The sequence below is a fragment of the Podarcis cretensis genome, assembly GCF_951804945.1.
Source record: "Podarcis cretensis genome assembly, chromosome: Z".
Classification (NCBI taxonomy): domain Eukaryota; kingdom Metazoa; phylum Chordata; class Lepidosauria; order Squamata; family Lacertidae; genus Podarcis; species Podarcis cretensis.
The window spans coordinates 16,495,719-16,515,527 of NC_137184.1; the positions used below are offsets into that span (position 1 = coordinate 16,495,719).

General features: G+C 46.8%; 1 long non-coding RNA gene across 1 annotated transcript; it reads left to right on the top strand.

The window, feature by feature from the left end:
- Positions 1 to 6,030: 6,030 nt before the first annotated feature.
- On the top strand, positions 6,031 to 11,891 carry LOC307207581. Its single transcript, XR_013834742.1, has 2 exons — positions 6,031 to 6,226; positions 10,377 to 11,891. It is a non-coding gene; the product is annotated as an uncharacterized lncRNA (long non-coding RNA).
- Positions 11,892 to 19,809: the final 7,918 nt, after the last annotated feature.

The following is a 19,809-nucleotide window of genomic DNA, read 5'->3' on the forward strand; positions in this document are numbered from 1 at the left end:
AGGCAACACAGCTCAGAGGCAGCCTGTCTCCAGTTTGACCGCTCCTCCCCCTCCCTGCTCCACCCTGTCTGCCCCACTTCCTCATTCCCGGCAGCCCGGTTGCACAAGAACAGGATGGGGCTCTCCACAGGATTAGGGCGAGGTCTTGAAATCTGAGTTCCTTCTTTGCTGTGCGCTGAGAGGGAACCAACAAACAAACAGACTGTGTCTTTCTCTCCGTGTGTTGGGTTCTTCTGATGAAACCCAGGCAACACCACCAGCAAGCAAAAAAGAAAAAAAAAAGGGGGGGGGGGGAGAGCAAAAGCCTGTTTTTGGAACGCTGCTGTGCTGTTACCAAAAGAAAAGAGGGTTTCAAATCCATGCTCCTGTACTTGTTTACTTTGCTAGGGGCAGCTCCCTCACCCTCCACTCAGGAGGAAAATCACCACTGGGCCCCCATGAAACGCTGAATGTTGTGTTGCTGCAAATAGCTTCCAAAATTGCATGAATTGCAGCTCAGTGATGAGGAACTTTGTTGCTGACCGAGACCTGCATTCCCATATGGATGACCTTTTTGGGGGCCACATGCTAGGGTGTGTGGTGGGCAGAGGTGAACATGGGCAGAGCGACAAGTGTACATTTTTGCTTTAGCACAGTACTGGGTTGGTTTTTCTGTTACCTCTCATGCACTCCTTCTCTCTTCCTTGGCAATTACTCGTAGCCAAGTAAGATTGTCTTCCATAAACGTGGTTTTAACAATGAGTCCGTAAGTGACTGTGGAGGCAAATTCTGGATCTACACGTCCTTCCGCAGTGGGGACATTGGTTTCCGGCTGGGAGTTGATCACTCCCACTCCTCCTCTATCCTCTGAGGCACATGAGAGCCATGGTAAGAGTCTGAGGGAGCATTTCCAGGCAGCCAAAAGTGCATACGGAGGGTGCGCTCTGGGGAGAGCAGGTCTGGCTGAGAAGGTGTAGCCCAAGGTGAGTACCAAAGGGCCAGATTGAGAGGCCTGGAGGGCTGCATTTGGATCCCAGGCCTGAGGAAGTCCCCTTGTGATATAGGGATGTGGAGATTATGTGGACCTAGACTGATGGCGAACCAGCCCATCTAATGTTCATCTCATTGAGACAAGGAGGACCTGAGCACAAGAGCCCTCTCCCTTCCTGTAGCTTCCAGCAACTGGGATTCAGAAGCATTGCTGCCTGTTATCTGGTGTGGCAACATAAAGAATCAGGGAGGAATCAGCAACTACAAAGACAGGAGAGTTTGTAGGTGTGTTACTTTGAGACAGAAGCCCACTTCATTCACTTGGCAGGAGGAGCTGCAACATAAACAAAGATGATCAGGGTAGATCAATGGGGGCAAATCTAGTCCAGCATCCTGTTCTCAGTGGCCAACCAGGTGCCCATTTTGGGAAACCCACAAGCAGGACATGAGCACAAGAGCCTTTTCCTCTCCTGTGATTTCCATCAACTGGGATTCAGACCATTGAGGCAGGCCATAAGCATCCTGGCTATAGCAACTGAAAGCCTTAACCTCCATGAATTTGTCTACTCTTTGAAAGCCATCTAAGTTGGTGGCCATCATTTCCACCCATGGGAGCAAGTTCCATGGTTCAGCGATGTACTGAGTGAAAGAGATACTAGGGTTAGACCCTGGCACTTTCTGCATGCAGAGTAGATGCTCTGACAACTCCCATCATCCTCGAACATTGACCATGCTGGTAGAGACTAATGGGAGCTGGGGGCTCCATCAACAACTGGAGGGCCACACATTCCCACTTCCCTCAGTTGTTGGAATCCAACTCCCATCATCCCTGACTGGCCACACTCACTGGTCCAACAGCATCTAGAGGGCCATCAATTTCCCACTCCTCTAAGGCATGTTCTGCTTTCTGTTTTCACTTGAATTCTCCCGGTCTGCTGACGTGAGCTACATATACAAAACAGGAGTTTACATCTGAAACTCTCTGAAGAATTAAGGCATTAGAACTGATCTCTGTGTGTGAAGTGATGCTGAGTCTGCACTCTCGCTTAACAACCTGAAGGAGCACCTTGCTGGATCAAAGTGTTGCTCACTCAGGCCACATTCACACCATGTAGTGAAACCACTATGATGATGCTTTCAATCGTCAATGGCTTCCTCAAAAGAATTATAGAAACTGTATTGTGTTAAAGGTACTGAGAGTTCTTAGGACACCCCCCCACACCCAGTTGCCATCATAGATCTACATTTCCCAGTGTGCTTTGACAATAATAGAATCATATAATTGTAGAGTTGAAAGGGACCTCAAGCGTTATTCAGTCCAGGCCAGTGAAATGCAGGAATTACAACTAAAGGGTCCCTGATTGATGGTCACCCAACCTCTGCTTAAAAACCTCCAACGAAGGAGAGCCCACCAACTTTCGAGGGAGTCTGTTCCACTGAAAAACAACTCTTACCACGGGAGAAGTGAGGAGACATGGCTGTGGCTCCCAGGTCCCAGCGAGATCTCATAGACCTCCTCTTGAGAGATTGTGTTGGAACCTGAAAGCCACAGCTGTGTGACCCCAGCAAACAAGGCTTCAATAAGGAATGAGCAGCAGCAAGTTGGGGTAGTAGCGGTGGTGTGGCACCTTTCCATTTTGCCTCAGGATGTGAAATGGCACAGGCCACCCCTGCCCTCTAGCAGCTTATTCTATGGGTTACATGAAAATACACTCAATAAGATACAACACACCCATGCTATTTTATTTTATCATAGTTTATTTTTATCATCTCTCTGTTACTATGTTGTATATATGATAAATAAGCAAGGAAATTAAGATTCATTAAATTTTTGTTTGATCCACCACATTTTCAACATATTTTCTTTTCTAAAAATGTGCAGGTTTTTTTGTTAAACCTTAGCAATATTCTGCTGTACTCATGTTCCATGCCTGTGTGGATGCTATATAATGCTTCTATTTGGGTATCTCCTCCCTCTCATCTCTTTTTCTTTTTTCTTCTGTAAATTTTTCCTTTTCTTATACTTTTAAAATTTCAACTAAAATTATTTGAAAAGAAGGCAACAGCCTGCCGCTCCTGTTGACGCCCAGCACTATCTTCTTCTTCTTCTTCTTTTTAAAGCATTTTTATCCAAACCTACATAACACAAAAGGAAAAAGGAATGGGAGGGAAGAAGAAGAAGAAGAAGAAGAAGAAGAAGAAGAAGAAGAAGAAGAAGAAGAAGAAGAAAAACAACTCAGGAATTATTTCTTAGTTGTAGAGTTCTTGTAAAGACCATCTGGAATGGAAAAATTTCAAGCAGAGAAGGAGCCAAAAGTAGCTGGTCTTCCAGGAGAGCAGATGGAGAGGTACTATAATTCCAGCTCTCTTCCTCTCATAGAGCCAGATAGAATGGCTGTGGATTATGTATTCAGTGGCCCACTTCCTCTGATCATGGAAGTGAACTTAGCCACTGATCAGCAGCTTCGCAACCACCCAACTAGCAGACTTATTCTCCACTGTGCCCCTGGGGATTCCACCCCCCTAAATATCATTTTGGTAAACCAAAAAGGCTGGAAACTGAGAACTCCCAGACACCCCCCAACCCCCTTCTCATTCACAGGAGCTGGATCACCCAAGTCCCCCATAATGATGCCACCAGACTTGTCAGCTGGAAAAGGTTCAGAAAAGGGCAATGGAAATGGTAGAGGGGATAGAGTAAATCCCCTATGAGGAATGGTTGCAACAATTTGGGTCTTTGTTGTTGTTGTTTAGAGAAAATGCAATAAAGAAGAGGCATGATGGAGGTAGATACAGTTATGCGTAGTGTAGAGAAAATCTCCCTCTGTCATAATGCTAGAAGTCGGGCACATCCAATGAAGCTGAATGTTGGAAGATTCGGGACACATAAAAAAAGTCCTTCATGCAGTGCGTAGTCAGACTGTGGAACTCCCTCCCACAGGAGGCAGTGATGGCCACCAACCTAGACGGCTTTAAAAGAGGATGAGATAAATTTGTGGAGGAGGATAAGGCTATTAATGGCTACTAGCTATGCTGTGCCTCCACTGCAGGAGACTGTGCGCTTCTGAATTCCAGTTGATGGAAACCTGTGCTGGAGATCTGTTTTCAGGTCCTGCTTGTAGGCTTCCCACTGTTGCATCTGGCTGGCCACTCTGAGAACAGGACAGAATAGTAGTAGAGTTGGAAGGGACCATGAGGGTCATCTAGTCCAACCCCTTTCCATGCAGGAATCTTTTGCCCAACGTGAGGCTCAAACCCACGACCCTGAGATTAAGAGCCTCATGCTCTACCGATGCTGAGCTACATAAGCCCCCTTTGGCCTGTTCCAGCAGCCAGGATCTTCTGTTGTTCTACCATCACTATCTGAGACAGTATACCTCTGGATACTACTTCCTAGGAATCAGAGATGTGGAGAATTGCTATTGCACACAAGTCCAACTCCTGGACTGCATCCCACAAACAGAAGCCCACTGGGATAGCAGTTGGAATCTGATTTCACTCCCAGCAAGAAGAGAGCATCCTCCAGCACACTTGAGGGCAGGACCTTCATTTATGGTGGTGTTCTTCAACTTTGGTTACCCAAGGTTGCACCACAAATACCATCATTCCCAGCTTGGACAATGGTCAGGGATGATAGGTATTGTAGTCTAGCAGGACCCAGAGCACTCAGGGTTGAAGAACACTGCAACAAATAATGCCTCCAAATAGAGGATTGCCCTCTATAGAGAGACGTGGTCTTAAAGCTGGTTTCCAGGCTTAATTCAAAATGATAGCCTTGACTTAAAAAGTCTGACGTAGTCCAGGGCTGAGATATATCAAGTCCCATATTCTCCTGTGTGAACCTTAAGTTCTACCCAGAGTTTGAGATGAAATGTTAATGGGGTCTGGTACCTAAGATCGGCTTTGCCCAGCCTGGTGCCCTCCAGATGTTACAGGACTCCCATCACCCCAGTCAGGATGGTGGGAGTTGTAGTCCAGCAATATCTGGAAGGCCAAAGTTTGAAGAACACTGATTTAATGCATGGAAGATGGGCTCTGTGATTCCTACATTCTAGGGGGATGGACTAGTCGCCCCCTGGGTTCCTTCCAAAATATACAATTCTGTGATTCTATGCTGTACAATTCAAGCATGTTTAATGCAAGTAAAGGAAAAGGTAAAGGGACCCCTAACTGTTAGATCCAGTCACGGACGACTCTGGGGCTGTGGTGCTCATCTTGTTTTACTGGCCAAGGGAGCCGGTGTTTGTCCGCTGACAGCTTCCGGGTCATGTGGCCAGCATGACTAAGCCGCTTCTGACAAACCAGAGCAGCGCACGGAAACACTGTTTACCTTCCCACCAGAGCAGTACCTATTTATCTACTTGCACTGGCATGCTTTCAAACTGCTAGGTTGGCAGGAGCTGGGACCGAACAATGGGAGCTTACTTGGTAGCGGGGATTTGAACCGCTGACATTCTGATCAGCAAGCCCTAGGCTCAGTGGTTTAACCCACAGCACCACCTGCAAGTAGCTTCCACCAAAGCATCTGGGAGCTGCCGCTTTCCCCTTGCAGAACTACAGTTTCCAGCACCCTTAACAAACTACAGTTTTCAGGATTCTTCCAGTAGGTGTTCAATGTGGATGTTGTGGATGTGACCACACAGACCACCACCTATTTTCCCACTGAGCAGAATAGAAGGGGCGGGCAGCACAGGATAAACAACTGGCGAGTTCCCACCTGCCCCTCGCCTAGCTTTTACCGCCAGAGGCAGCTGCCTAAGGGCCCCAGAAAAATGCAGCATCAAAAAACCGCAATCACCCGTTTAAAGAAAAATCCAGAAATGCAAGCCGATTGTGGGCGAGGGTCTCAGCGCTTTCCCCGCGCCCCCTTTCTGGAGCCTCCGCTCTGGACTCGCTTCTCTATAGCTTATTTCTCTCCCAAGCTCGCTTTGCAAGCCTGCCTCCCTCCCTCCCTCTCTCTGGGGGGAAAAAGGTCATTGCGCAAATGATTAGTCAGAGCTCAGTTGCTACAGCAACCAGCCGCTGTATCTGGGACAGGCAATGCATTGAGGACAACAGCGAGGTCGGCCATTAGTGGAGGCTGCTGGGATAGGAAGCCTTTGTATCGACTTCCAAGGGAGGCAGCAGGCGAGGAGGCGAGGAGGCAGTGGGAGAAGGAGGCAGCTCACAGCCCCTTGCACCACCGCGCAGAAACTCAGCTGGGCAACAGAGATGGCAGACGATCTATCTCTCTCTCTCTACCTCTTTTGCATTGTGTGCAAGTCTCTGTTTTATATTTTCACTTACGTTTTTGTTTTATTTCATCATAGGCATGATAAAATAGGTTGGATGGCCATCTGTCGTGGGTGCTTTAGCTGAGATTCCTGCATTGCAGGGGGGGGGTGGACTAGATGTCCCTTGGGTCCCTTCCAACTCTATGATTCTGTGAGACTTTATGCAATTTTTTTTTTAATCTATCAGGAGCAGCAACACACATAAAAAGTGCAGGGGGAAGATGATGGGAAAGGGCTTGCTGCTCCCTGGTTAGAGCAGCAGCTTTGTATGCAGAAGGTCCCAGGTTCAATCCTTGGCATTTCCATATCCCGTGCCTAAAATTCTAGAAATCTGCTGCCAGTCAGTGTAGACAGCACAGAGCTAGATGGGCTTCAATGGTCTGACTTGGAAAGTGTAGCTCTGTGGTAGAGCATCAGCTTTGCATGCTGAAGGTCTCAGGTTCAATCCCTGGCAGTGTCTCCAGGTAATGCTTGGAACATCCCTTGCCTAAAATTCTAGAGAGCTGCTGCCAGTCAGTGTAGACAGCACAGAGCTAGACTGACATGACCAGTCTGTCTCAGAAGAAGGCATGTTCCTGTTTTTCATCCATTTATTCATAATGTTGAGAACCTCAATCTTGTATTTTTAGGAAAACAGACTATAGCTCAGTGAGGCAACAGTTGCTTCACATGCAGGTCCCATGCTTATATCTCCAGGTAGGGCTGGTAATGTCCCCTGACTGAAACCCTGGGAGGGCTATTACTGCCAGCCAGTGTAGACAAGACTGAGCTAGGTGGACCATGCTAAGAACTGCTTTTATGGGGTTGGGGGCTCTTTAGACAATAATGGAATGCAGCTTACTAAATTCTTCTCAGAGTAGACCTGTTGGAATTCATGTAGCTAAGTTTACTATGACCATGAATTTCAGTGGGTCAATTCTGAGCATGCTGTAGGTCCCATCTGCACAATTTGTTCAAAGCAATATCATATCACTTTCAGCAGTCATAGCATCCCCCAAAGAATCCTGGGGCATGTAGTTTGTTAAAGGTGCTTAGAGTTGTTAGGGGACCCATATTCCCCTCAAATAACTACAATTCCCAGATTACTTTTATGGGAGGAAAAATATAAGGTCCCTGTGTGGCAAATAATAAAATAATTGGCTGGGTGCTTGGATTCAAAATGGGGGTATTACACGCTCTCCAGGAGGAGACAGCCCCCAGAAGCAGAATTTAAACTCAAAAAGTCAAGCAGTACAGTGAAGTGTTAGGAATGTAGGCTGTTAAACCTTTAGCATACTGCATTTAGTCTGCAAAGTGCTCCCCTCTTTCTACCCCTCTTGCAATAAACAGAGCATACACTGTTAAGTATGTTTAAAATGCTTTACTTACAAAAGGTTCCAAAGGTCAGAAACATACATTTATCCAAGCAGCAGCTAGGAGAATATAGGCAGAATACTCTTGGGTAGAAAATACAAAAAGGTAGCTTCAAGCACTGCAGCAATGCTTAGACACATCTTCCTTGGTCAGTTATATGGCATGGAGAGAGGTAAGGACTAGGAAGAGAAGGTTTCAATTCCTCATCAGACAAGAGGGGGCATGATCTAGCTTAGTCTAGGGATATAACTTTGTGGTCTTAACCCCTTCATACACTAACAAACACTCATGCATAGTTATGTCTGACTGCAATCTTCCACAAGTTTAACTAACAATCCCTCATCACAGGAACCATGGGAATTTTAGGTCTCTGTGGAGAATGGGGTTCTAATAACTCGTGGCACCCTTAAGAAACTATATTTCCAAGGATTCTTTGAGGGACGTTAGGACTGTTCAAAGAGGTATGATACTGCTTTAGATGTATGGTGCAGATGAGGCCTAACACTGGAAGATTTCAAATTATTGTAATTTAAAAGAATTCTACAAGTTCACAGAAAATAAGGATACCAGTGGCTCCTAGTCACAGTGACTATGCTCTGCCTCAATGATCATAAGAATGGACATGGGAATCATAGAATCATAGAGTTGGAAGAGACCACAAAGGCCATCGAGTCTAACCCCCTGCCAAGCAGGAAACACCATCAGAGCACTCCTGACATATGGTTGTCAAGCCTCTGCTTAAAGACCTCCAAAGAAGGAGACTCCACCACACTCCTTGGCAGCAAATTCCACTGTCGAACAGCTCTTACTGTCAGGAAGTTCTTCCTAATGTTTAGGTGGAATCTTCTTTCTTGTAGTTTGGAACCATTGCTCCGTGTCCGCTTCTCTGGAGCAGCAGAAAACAACCTTTCTCCCTCCTCTATGTGACATCCTTTTATATATTTGAAGATGGCTATCATATCACCCCTTAACCTCCTCTTCTCCAGGCTAAACATGCCCAGCTCCCTTAGCCGTTCCTCATAAGGCATCGTTTCCAGGCCTTTGACCATTTTGGTTGCCCTCCTCTGGACACGTTCCAGTTTGTCAGTGTCCTTCTTGAACTGTGGTGCCCAGAACTGGACACAGTACTCCAGAAGAGGGGGGATGTGTGGCCCTCCAGTTGTTGATGGAGCCCCCAGCTCCCATCAGTCTCTACCAGCATGGCCAATGTTCAGGGATGATGGGAGTTGTCAGAGCATCTATCTGCTTTGCATGCAGAAAGTGTCATGTTCTAACCCTAGCATCTCTCTCGGTACATAGTTGAACTATGGAACTTGCTTCCATGGGTGCCAGTGATGGACACCAACTTGAATGGCTTTAAAAGAGGATTAGACAAATTCATGGAAGATAAGGCTTTCAATGGCTGCTAACCATGATGGCTGTGCTCTGCGTCCAAGGTCGAAGTCAGTAATGCTTCTAAATCCCAGTTGTTGGAGATCAAAGGGGGGGAAAGGGCTTCTTGTGCTCAGGTCCCGCTTGTGGGTTTCCCAAAATGTGCACCTGGTTGGCCACTGAGAACTGGATGCTGGACTAGATTGGCCCCCATTGATCTAGCCTGATATTCTGTGTTTATGTTCTTATGGTAAAAGCCACTCCTTTGGTGTTTGGGGAGGGGGCATCCAGCTCCTCCTGCCAAGTGAATGAAGTGGGCTTCTGCCCCAAAGTGACACACCTATAAACTCTCCTATCTTTACAGTTGCTGATTCCTCCCTGATTCTTTATGTTGCAACACCAGATAACATTTCCCAAGGACTGCTGGCTGGCACTCACTCTCTCTCTCTTTTTGCAGAATGAACATCTTTTCCAAAAAGATTCCTCTCAATGCCTCTCAGTGGACTGGTGTCACAAGATTTGGCATAACTAAGGGAGAAAGGAAGTACATGGAAAGAGGAAAGGAGGCAGTAAAGAGAACAGGAGGAAGTGACCTCACTGGGTTGGGAGCTGGGTGCGGAATATGAGCACTCAGGTGTAAAGGGAAGCAGGACAGGATACAGACGGGGAGCAAAGGTGCTTTTCATGCCTGCGGTTTCCTTATTCGCAACAAGAAAGGGGCTAGTCTTATGGATGCCCATGCATGGTTGTTTTGCCAGTGGAGATGGACTTCTCAGCCCCTTCCTTTGCGCAGGGAATGGACAAATGGGGTAACTTCCCTTTCCCCAATCTTCATCACATATTCCTATTCATATTCACATTGACTTATTTTTTAAATCTTTTATTTATTTATTATATTCATAATCATCCTATAATTCTAGAGTTTGAAGGGAACACCCCCTAGGTGTTTTGGGGTTGTTTTTTTTGTTCAACCCCCTTTAATGCAAGAATCACAGCTAATGAACCCCTGACAGATGGCCAGCCAACCTTAGAAAGTTCTTCCAAATGTGTAGTTGTAATCCCTTTTCTTGTCATTTGGATCCATTGGTTTGGGTCCTCCCCAAAAAGCTTGCTCCATCTTCCATGGGATAGCCCTGCAGTTATTGGCTATCATATCTCCTCTCACTCTCCACTTCTCTAGGCTAAACACTCCCAACTCCCTCAACTGTTCCTCTCAAGGCTTAGTTTCCAGACCCTCAATCATCTTAGTCGCCCTCCTCTGCACACGTTCCAGCTTGTCAAAATCCTTCTTAAACTGTGAGGCCCAGAACTGGAGACACTACTTTTCCAGTTCTACAATATCATTTTTTAAGTGAGGCGACTAGAACTGTATATTGTATTGTCCCCTATTTTTTTAATATTGCCAAACAGATCCATGCCCAAACACTAGACTTATTGAGATTTCTGGATGGGAAGAGTAGACAGTCATGCACCAAAATTCAGGGAACTTCAGGAACTGGCATACATTGAAAAGAGGTTGTGTTGTACAAAGGGCTAAGGAGACGCAGTTCAATTCAGGTCACCCTTAAAGACGAACCAACTTAAGTCACACTCTCCAAAACAATACCCCAGATGAAACAGAGCCATCCACTTCTCCATATTCTGCAATGCAGTTTCCCGGTAAAGTGTATGGAAATGCAGATATTGGGGGCAGAGTGTATATAGAAATGCATAGGATGGGGGGGGGGGACAGCATGTGAAAATGTATTTGGAAACTCCATTGTCAAAATGTGTATGTTGGGCAAAATTGCGATTATAATGGACAGGTAAGGCCTTGTTGATGGTGCCTCCACCAGGGGCTGCCTGGTTGGTGCTGACCTGTGACAGGGTCTCTTCAGTGGTGGCTCCACAGTTGCAGAATGCCTTCCCAGGGTGCACCTGTCTCCATCATTATTAACTTTCAGGAGTAATTTGAAAATAGTCCTATTTACCCCAGGAATTTGGTTGCTAAGGAACACTGTTCCTGGCAACCTTAAGATCATTGGATCATGATTTTCATTAATGTAGAATATTTTTAATTGTCATTGTTTGCTATCCTTGGGGAGGAAGGGTGGGATATAATTCCACTTGATCAATCAAACATGTATACATCTGAAGAATTTTGCACTTAAAATGCTGGTGGGTTTTCATGAGGGCTTATATAGGAAGCTCTATTGTACAGAGCTAGACCATGGGTCCATATAGCTTAGTACTGTTTACACAGACTAGCAGCAGCTCTCCCAAGATTTTAGGCAGGAGTCTCTCCCAGCCCTACCTGGAGATACTGTTGGGGATTGAGCCAGGCGTTTTCTGCTTGCAAGGCAGATACTCTGCCACTGAGCTTTGGTCATTTCCCAAACGACCATGTTTGGTTTTAAATAAAAAAATGGCAAACCAATGAGGGAATGTGCATAATGGAACCAAAGACTGGAAGAGTGGCAAAACTGAAATGGACAGGTCCACTTGTTCCTCGCTGAGCACCTATTAAAGAGTTACAATTGGAATCGGCTTGCTCTCTTCCCTTCCACAACCCTGGCAAATTCTTAGCCATCTCTCTCTCCCCCCTCCCCTCTCATTTTGCTCCTTCTTCCTGGGCTTTCTGCCATGCATGTCTGGAATACATTATGTACCTCGTGCTCACTCCCCCCACCCCAGCTTGTCAAGCTGACTTTCCTTCTATCTTCTCCTTGGAGTCTTTTCTCAAGGCTCAGAAAAGCTTTTCCTGAACCAGCAAACCAACCCCCACTTTCCCACCAGTTTTCTTCTCGGCTGCTAAGATCTGATCGCCTGTCTGAAGGTGAATGTGGTGGCAGTGGTAGAGAAATTAAGCAGGACACTTAGATACTTCCTAACTCCAGAGCTGATCTGATTTTTTAAAAGAGAAAATAAATTTCCTGCAAATGCTCACTTGGATTTTTCAGCTTGAAATTATTAATCCTCCACTTTGTCTTGGGGAGGAAAACACACACACACACACACACACACACACACACACACACACACACCATGTCTGAATCAGCCCCATTCAGACGCCTCATGTCTGAATGTGGTGGCCCAAATTTTAATTAGCCAAACATCTTTGCCCTGTTTGTCCAAGTCTTCTGTTCCAAATGTTGGTGGGTGTGCTCTTGTGGATGTCAAGTGATTGAAATGAAATTTGGTGAGCCTATTCAGGTCACAGGAAGTCTTTTGGATTGGAAGATGTGTTCCCTTCAATCAAATCCCTGGTCCCGGCATTTGATGCGGAGAGGAGAAAAGTGAAACCAACAACAGGAACCAGGTGTGGTCCCTGCCATGGGAGTCCTGAACTCTCCAAGCACAATTAATCTTTTCAGTTTTTATATTCCTCACAACAGTTCTACAAGGTGGATCAGTTGAACCCATTTCACAGAAGAGAAAGCAAATGCGTCTTTGTGATGCTTTAAACTGCAAGTCTTCATACGATGAATGGCTGGTTAAGATTCAGTCTGTGGGATCACTCTGAGTACAGTAAATGTAAAGGGACCCCTGACCATTAGGTCCAGTTGTGGCCGACTCTGGGGTTGCGGTGCTCATCTCGCTTTATTGGCCGAGGGAGCCGGCGTACATGTGGCCAGCATGACTAAGCCGCTTCTGGCGAACCAGAGCAGCGCACAGAAACGCCGTTTACCTTCCCACTGGAGCGGTACCTATTTATCTACTTGCACTTTGACGTGCTTTCGAACTGCTAGGTTGGCAGGAGCAGGGACCGAGGAACGGGAGCTCAACCCATCGTGGGGATTCAAACTGCCGACCTTCTGATCGGCAAGTCCTAGGCTCTGTGGTTTAACCCATAGCGCCACCTGCGTCCCTATTTCCTGGTTATGTGCCTCTGGGAAATTCCACAAATACTGCATAGAGCAGGAGGGGATTTCCAGACTGGAGGGCCACATTCTGTCATTGGTGACCCTCTGGGGGCCACATGCCAGTGGTGGGTGGGGCAAAGTGGGCAGAATATTGGATGTGGCTTGCTTCTTTTGCACGAAAGGTTATGCGCCAGGCCTGCAAAAACCAGAGCCACTTTGAGAGAAATAGGGGGAAGGGGTGCATTCTCTCCACATCTGTTGCTTCTCCATTATCCCATCTCTTCCAGTTCCTGCTCCCCTACTTCTAAACTTGTGCTTGGAGACTCATTTTTAAACCCTGCAAAGAAGGCTACTTTAGGAAAGCTTCTTCAAGATAGGGCAATTCCTGCCTGTCCTTTCTCCATTCCCCATCTGTTCCAGTTCTTGCTCCCCCACTTCTAAAACGTGTTTATTTACACATTTGGAACCCCTGGAGAGAAAGGAACATGGAGAAAGCTGCTTGAGGGGGCAATTTTAAGGTAGGAGGAAGGGGTACATAACCCTTTCCCCACCTGTCATGTCTCCACCCTCCCAATATTTTCCTGGTCCTGTCCCCCATTTTCATGTATGTTTAAATACACATTTTGAACCCCTTTAGCTCAACCCACTTCCGGAAAACAGCTTTCAGGGAGGTCATCTCTTCCACTTCCTGCTCTCCCACTCCTAAACTTTGGTTTAAATACACATTTAGAACCTCTGCAGGGGTAACAGATGCTTTGGGGAAGGGGTGATCCAGAGCGATTCCACAGCAGGGAGAGAAGCGAGTTACACACTCCCCCCTCTCCTATGTCATTTGCTGTTTAAGAGTCCTTGCAGGTGGCGCTGTGGGTTAAAGCCTCAGCGCCTAGGACTTGCTGATCGAAAGGTCGGCGGTTCGAATCCCTGCGGCGGGGTGCGCTCCCGCTGCTCGGTCCCAGCGCCTGCCAACCTAGCAGTTCAAAAGCACCTCCGGGTGCAAGTAGATAAATAGGGACCGCTTACCAGCGGGAAGGTAAACGGCGTTTCCGTGTGCGGCTCTGGCTCGCCAGATGCAGCTTTGTCACGCTGGCCACGTGACCCGGAAGTGTCTCCGGTCAGCGCTGGCCCCTGGCCTCTTGAGTGAGATGGGCGCACAACCCCAGAGTCTGTCAAGAATGGCCCGTACGGGCAGGGGTACCTTTACCTTTTACCAATCCTATATATTACCGGGGGGGGGGGGGGGGAGGGCGAGCAGCAAGGTCACTTAGGTTTCAAGTCTACCCCGCACTTTCCTGCAAATAAAGCTTCATTGTTTACTTCTGAGTAGACCATGATCAAACCAGTTGGGAGCTTCAGACCCAAGCAAGAATTTGAGAACCTGGAGTCTCCGATCCAATAAAATCCAACACTCTTCTTTGAGCCCCCCCCCTCTCCCCTGTCTCCTCTGCTCCAGAAAAAGTGGAAAGTCATTCCTCCAGAAGTAGGAGTCTTGCATGAAACACCCCCTATAGTGGTAATGGGGAGAGGATTAGCCCGCTTTGGGAAATGAAAAGTCAACTGTGGACTCCACACCCCCCCACAAAAAATAATCTGGATCTCTTTCGCAAACTTGAGTTGTGTGATAACCCCCCTTCCTTCCTGTATGGAGTTGGCGGGAGGGGTTTCTCTGTGTGTGTGGGGGGGGGGTGTTGGCTCAGCGCCCTTCCTTGTCTTTGCAAAACAACACCCCCATTTTATTTCCTTTCTCTCCCTATTCCCAGGGCTTGCATGCACTTTCTGCATCTCCCCCTCCCTCCAACACACACCTATTTTTCTGTGCCCCCCCAACAGCGCCTTCAATAATTAATCGCCTGGATAAATAATAGATGCCGTGTTTGCTTGGGTGTTTTCTATGCCACCCCCCCCCCCGTTTCTCCACCCGCTATTTATTTAGGCTTGCAAGCCCTTCCAGCGGAGCCAACCCCGTTACAAAGCAACAACCCCTTTACTTCCGAGTAGACTCACTTCGTTTGCACACACACACTCACACTCTGCATGCAGACAGACGCATATATAATATTCTCCTTTGCAGCCTCCTTCATTAAGGGTAGCAATGGTATTTAATTTTTGCAGGGGTAGGGGGAGGTTTAAGGAGGGCGGGGGGTGGAGGGAGAAGGAAAAGTGCAGCTGAAAAGCATTCCGGGGAGATAAAGGGCTGGTTTGATGTGCGTTCATGTGGAGGAGCCTTTTCTCCCCTCCCTCCCGCTTCTCTTCTTCCCCTTCCCGGAGAGAAGGTTGGCGCCAGTAGTCTGGAACTAGGCTGACAAGCTTTTGAGTTATAGAAAAAATGGAGGAGGGGGGGGAAGGAGACGGAGGACGAGAAGGGGGAGAGAGGCAGGCAGGCAGGCAGGCAGCTGGTGTGTGGATTACTTCAAGGGAGAGAGCAGGAATAAACACAAACACACTCGCGGAGCTGGGGACGCGAAGGGAGAGGTCAGGATTCGAACCCGCGGAGGAGGGGGATTTATGCAGGGTTTTTAAATAAAAAAAATAAACAACTAGGGCTATCAATGGCTACTAACCATGATACCTAGGCTCTGCCTCCAAGGTTAATGGCAGCAATTTTTCCGAATAACAATTGCCGTAAGCCATAAGAGGGGAGAGGTGTTACGCTCAGGTTCTGCTTAAGTTATTATTATTTATTGAATTTATATACCGCCCTATACCTAGAGGTCTCAGAGCGGTTCACAGTGCAAATGAACCACAGGCATCAGTTTCTGCAGGCAACAGATTGTTCCACCATGATAACAGGATCCTAGACTAGATGGGCCACTGGCCTGATCCAGCGGGCTCTTCCTACGTTCTTAGGGTTTGGGGAAGGGGGCGTGGCTTAGTGGGTAGAGTATCTGCATATAGATTGTTCCAGGTTCAGCCCCCCAAGTTGGGCTGGGAGAGAGACCCGCTTTCAAAACCCTGGAGAGCTGCTGCCTCTCAGTGCAAACAATACTGCACTAGGTGGACTGATGGATCTAACTGAGTATGAGGCAGTTTCTTACTTAAGTCACCCCTTTATTTTGTATCATGGGGTCTGGAACCTTGTATTATTTTGGAGGAAGGTCCATTCATTTCTATGGATTGCATTCAACTACATCCTCCTCACAGTAGACAAATGGGCCTAAAGTAGTCATGGCCATTAACTTCAATGGGTCACCTCCAGCATTGAATACCACCCTATGATCTTTCCAGACTGGGGCTTATTATGGGGTCAGTGCTCCTCATCACAGAAATTATTCACCACCCTGTAGTTTGTCTACCCCGCTCCTCTCTGTTAACCTGGATTTAAACTTTCCTGATGGGGGAATGCAACCAATGAAAGAACACCAGCATGACCACCATGTTTTTCACAGAGCAGACCCAATGAAAGTAGCATATGTAGCTTAGTCATGCCCATTAACTTCAGTGGTTCTACTCTGAGACTGTGTACATTCCCTTTAAAGCATATTCAAAGCATACCTCCCCTCAAATCCTGGGAACTGCAATTCGTTGAGGGTGTTGGAATGGTAGCTCTCTCTCTTGAGGCACAAACTGCAGTCCCCAGGATTTTGGGGGCCAGGAATGTGCTTTAAAGGTAAGATGTCTATGCAGCTTGTATGACCCCCCCAAAACTGCATCCTACAACTCATTTGCAAGATTGTGACAACCTATTTGCTGTATTAAAAAATAGCCACAACCACCCCTAGTCTGCAAGCACCTTTGGATTGGCTCCATGGGATTTTTTTGAGGGGAGGGGGGTGAATCAAAATACTGAAAGCGAGGAGAGCAGGCTAGTTTCTCACAAAACAAATTACAGTAAGAATATGGCCTATGTATTTTGCCTCATATCTCAGCTTCTATAAATCCTGTAAATTTTCACTCTATATATGAAATATGGGGATGGGGGTTCATTGCAGGTGCGGAAAATGCTCCCTTTGCCTTACCTTGTCTGAGGCCTAACCTCTTGGTTAGACACACTCTGGTTTGAACCCTCAGCTATGATATGTTTTTAGACCCATTTACTGGGGAGGACTCAGTGGGCTTATCTGGTTGTGCACAGGAATTTTTCCAGGGATGGGGTGGAGTGGTTAGAGTGCTGGATATCAGGATTCAAACCCCCACTAGGCCATGAAACTCACTTGGTGAGACCTTGGGCAGAGCCATAGATAAGGTGATCTTGCGCCCCCTCCATCCAGATTGCGCCCCCTAGCCACGGACAAATTAGCTCTTCTTTCTGCCTCTCCTCCAACCCCCTCCCCTCCACCCATTCAATTCACCCTCTATTTAAAACCATTTCTTATGAGGCAATAATCGATATTTATGGACATATTTTCAGCTGATTTTGTGCCCCCCAATCACCTGCGCCCCTGGCGGGGGCCCACCTTACCACCCCCTACCTACGGCCCTGACCTTCAGCCATTTTTCATGCTAACCTACCACACAGGGTGATTGTGGGAATTAAATCCAGGCGAGAACCACATATGCCACAATGAGCGCCTTGGGAGAAAAAGAAGGGATATACATTCTGTAAATAAAATAAAACAACACATACATTAAATAATAAATAAATGTAAACTATGGAAAGAGCTAATTTCTCTTACAACAAATGAGATTGCTGCCTGCACATTTTGCCTCATACCTCAGCTTCTACAAATGCTAGAAACTTACCTCTTTAAAAAAGGAGAGGGGAGCTGGGGTTTATGGTTTATTTTGGTGGGGGGAACTGCTCCCTCCCACCCTTTCCTGGAAACTTACACATGTGGGGTGTGTGAGCCACATTGGGGTGTGTGGAAGAACATTTCCAGAAGAGTCATGAAAATTTTCGAAAGAGAAAGAAACAAAGTTGTGTGCTTTTCTGTCCTCCTTAAAACACACACACACACAGCCTGAGGTTGCAGGCTTGGAAAAGAGCTGGCTTCACAGGGACTCTTGGCTGAGGTTCAGCCGAGCCATCCCGGGAGGACATTCCTTTCCACTGAACGCGGCTGTTCCCCTCTCTCTGCCTCTTCCCTCCCTCGCAGAAAACCTTCCCAAACTGAGCAGGCTTGGCTCCCTCCATCGCAGTCCAGCTGCTTGCCTCCCACACCTCCAAAAGCTTGCCCCGGTTTCATCTGCAGAACAGTCCACTAGATTTGAAAGCCCTGCTTGGCTTCTGGTCAAGAAGTGGTTGAGTCCCTTTGTGCTGGGGCTCTAGAAGGGACTGTACCACTTGGAGCTTGCTGGGGGAAGGTTCACCTTTATAAACACCCCCCCCCCCACATTCATTTTAAATTTTTATTTATTTCACAAAATTTATATACTGCTTGATGGTAGAAAACAAACAATAATCTTTTGAAAGCTACCTAGTTTGGTGTGGTGGTTAGAGCACCAGGCTAGGACTTGGGAGTTTGAATCTCCTTGCTTGGCTATGAAGGTCAGTGGGGGTCATTTGCTCACTCTCAGCCTAACCTACTTTGCTGGGTTGTTGTGGGGATTAAACGAGGAGGAGGAGAGTCTCTGGAGCTCCATAGAGGGGAGGGGGATATAAATTCAATAAATAAATGCCTCAAAACAGTTTACAAAAAGAATAAAACAATAGAATTATTTAGTAAAAACAGTTAAAACATTCAGAAAATTAAAACCAGTCATGAACTAAATACACACCAGCATACTAGATATCTGAGTCGGCAACAATGACTGTAAATCACACCAACTCATTGCAAATAGAAAGCTAGCAGGAAAGGGAATAAGATAGGGTCCACATCACTCTTCAACTCCTGGGCCAGGACCTCAATACAGCCTGATTGAAGTGAGTGGCAATGATTTAAAAAGTATGGAAATCTCTCACACAGGAGACAATTATGGCCCCCAGCCTGGATGGCTTTAAAAGTGAATTGGCTGAGGGCTACTAGCCGCAATGTCAACACTCTACTTCCATGGTTGGAGACAGCAATGTTTTTGAATACTAGTTGCTGAAAATTACAAGAGGGGAGAGTGCTCTTGTGCTAGGGTCCTGCTTGCAGGTTTCCCACCAAAATGGGCCCCCTTTGGCCTGATCCAGCAACCATTATTTTCTTATGGTCTTACATTTCAGTTGAATATGGATCCTGTATTTGAAATGATTGAAGAATACAGGATTGGAGAATCTTCCTGCCTTTCTGACATGTGCTAGCTTTCTACTAGCAGGGAGTTTTGTTGTTTGTTTGGGTCCAAGAGGGAACATCAAAAATTGCCATCGTCCCCACCAGCTAGAAAGGGTATAGTCTACCTTATCACTTAGGTCTCTACCAATAACCTCATCCTACTGGATGTGCAGTGCAGGCTTAAGAAGTCTGCAGTCATAATAGCTGCAGAGGCTAATCTGTGATCCTCCAGCCCTCATCACCCCTGGCTGGGCTTGATGGCAGTTGGAGCCCAAAAATATCTAGACCCATCACCTAGATGCTTAGTTGGGATAAACCCCATTGGTCTTTCTTCTAAGAAACCATGCATGGGATTGTATTGAGGTGGCAAACTGGCCAAAAGGGGGCATTATTCACCCCCTTCTTCAGCCAAAGGTTTCCACTTACAGATCAGGGGAAAGAACAAACATGCAATCTTAAAAGACAAGGCACAAAGGGAAAAGAGATTTAGGAGGGAGGAGGAACTAAGCAAACTCGGACACAAGTTATTAGCTACTAGTTCTTCTAATGGCCAGCAGGGGTGAGGAAGTTTAAGGAGAGGAGCACCTTTCAGCTGCTCTGAAAGAGAGGGACAACGATATGCATTTTCCTCTTCCTTGCTTTGCTGTAGCCTCATGAAACGGCTGGCAGACATTCAGCTGAACAGATTTTGGAAGGGTGCAAGCACAGAGACAGCTTCAGCTTTACAGGAACATCATGCAACTTCCCTCTCCCAATCTTGGGTTGCCAAACTTCCTAGACCCCTGTGGGCGCATCTGGGTTTTGGACTGAGAGCCAGGGGTGCCACCCCTTGTGGTCCTGCTCTTCTGATCAGCCACAATGAGGGAAAAA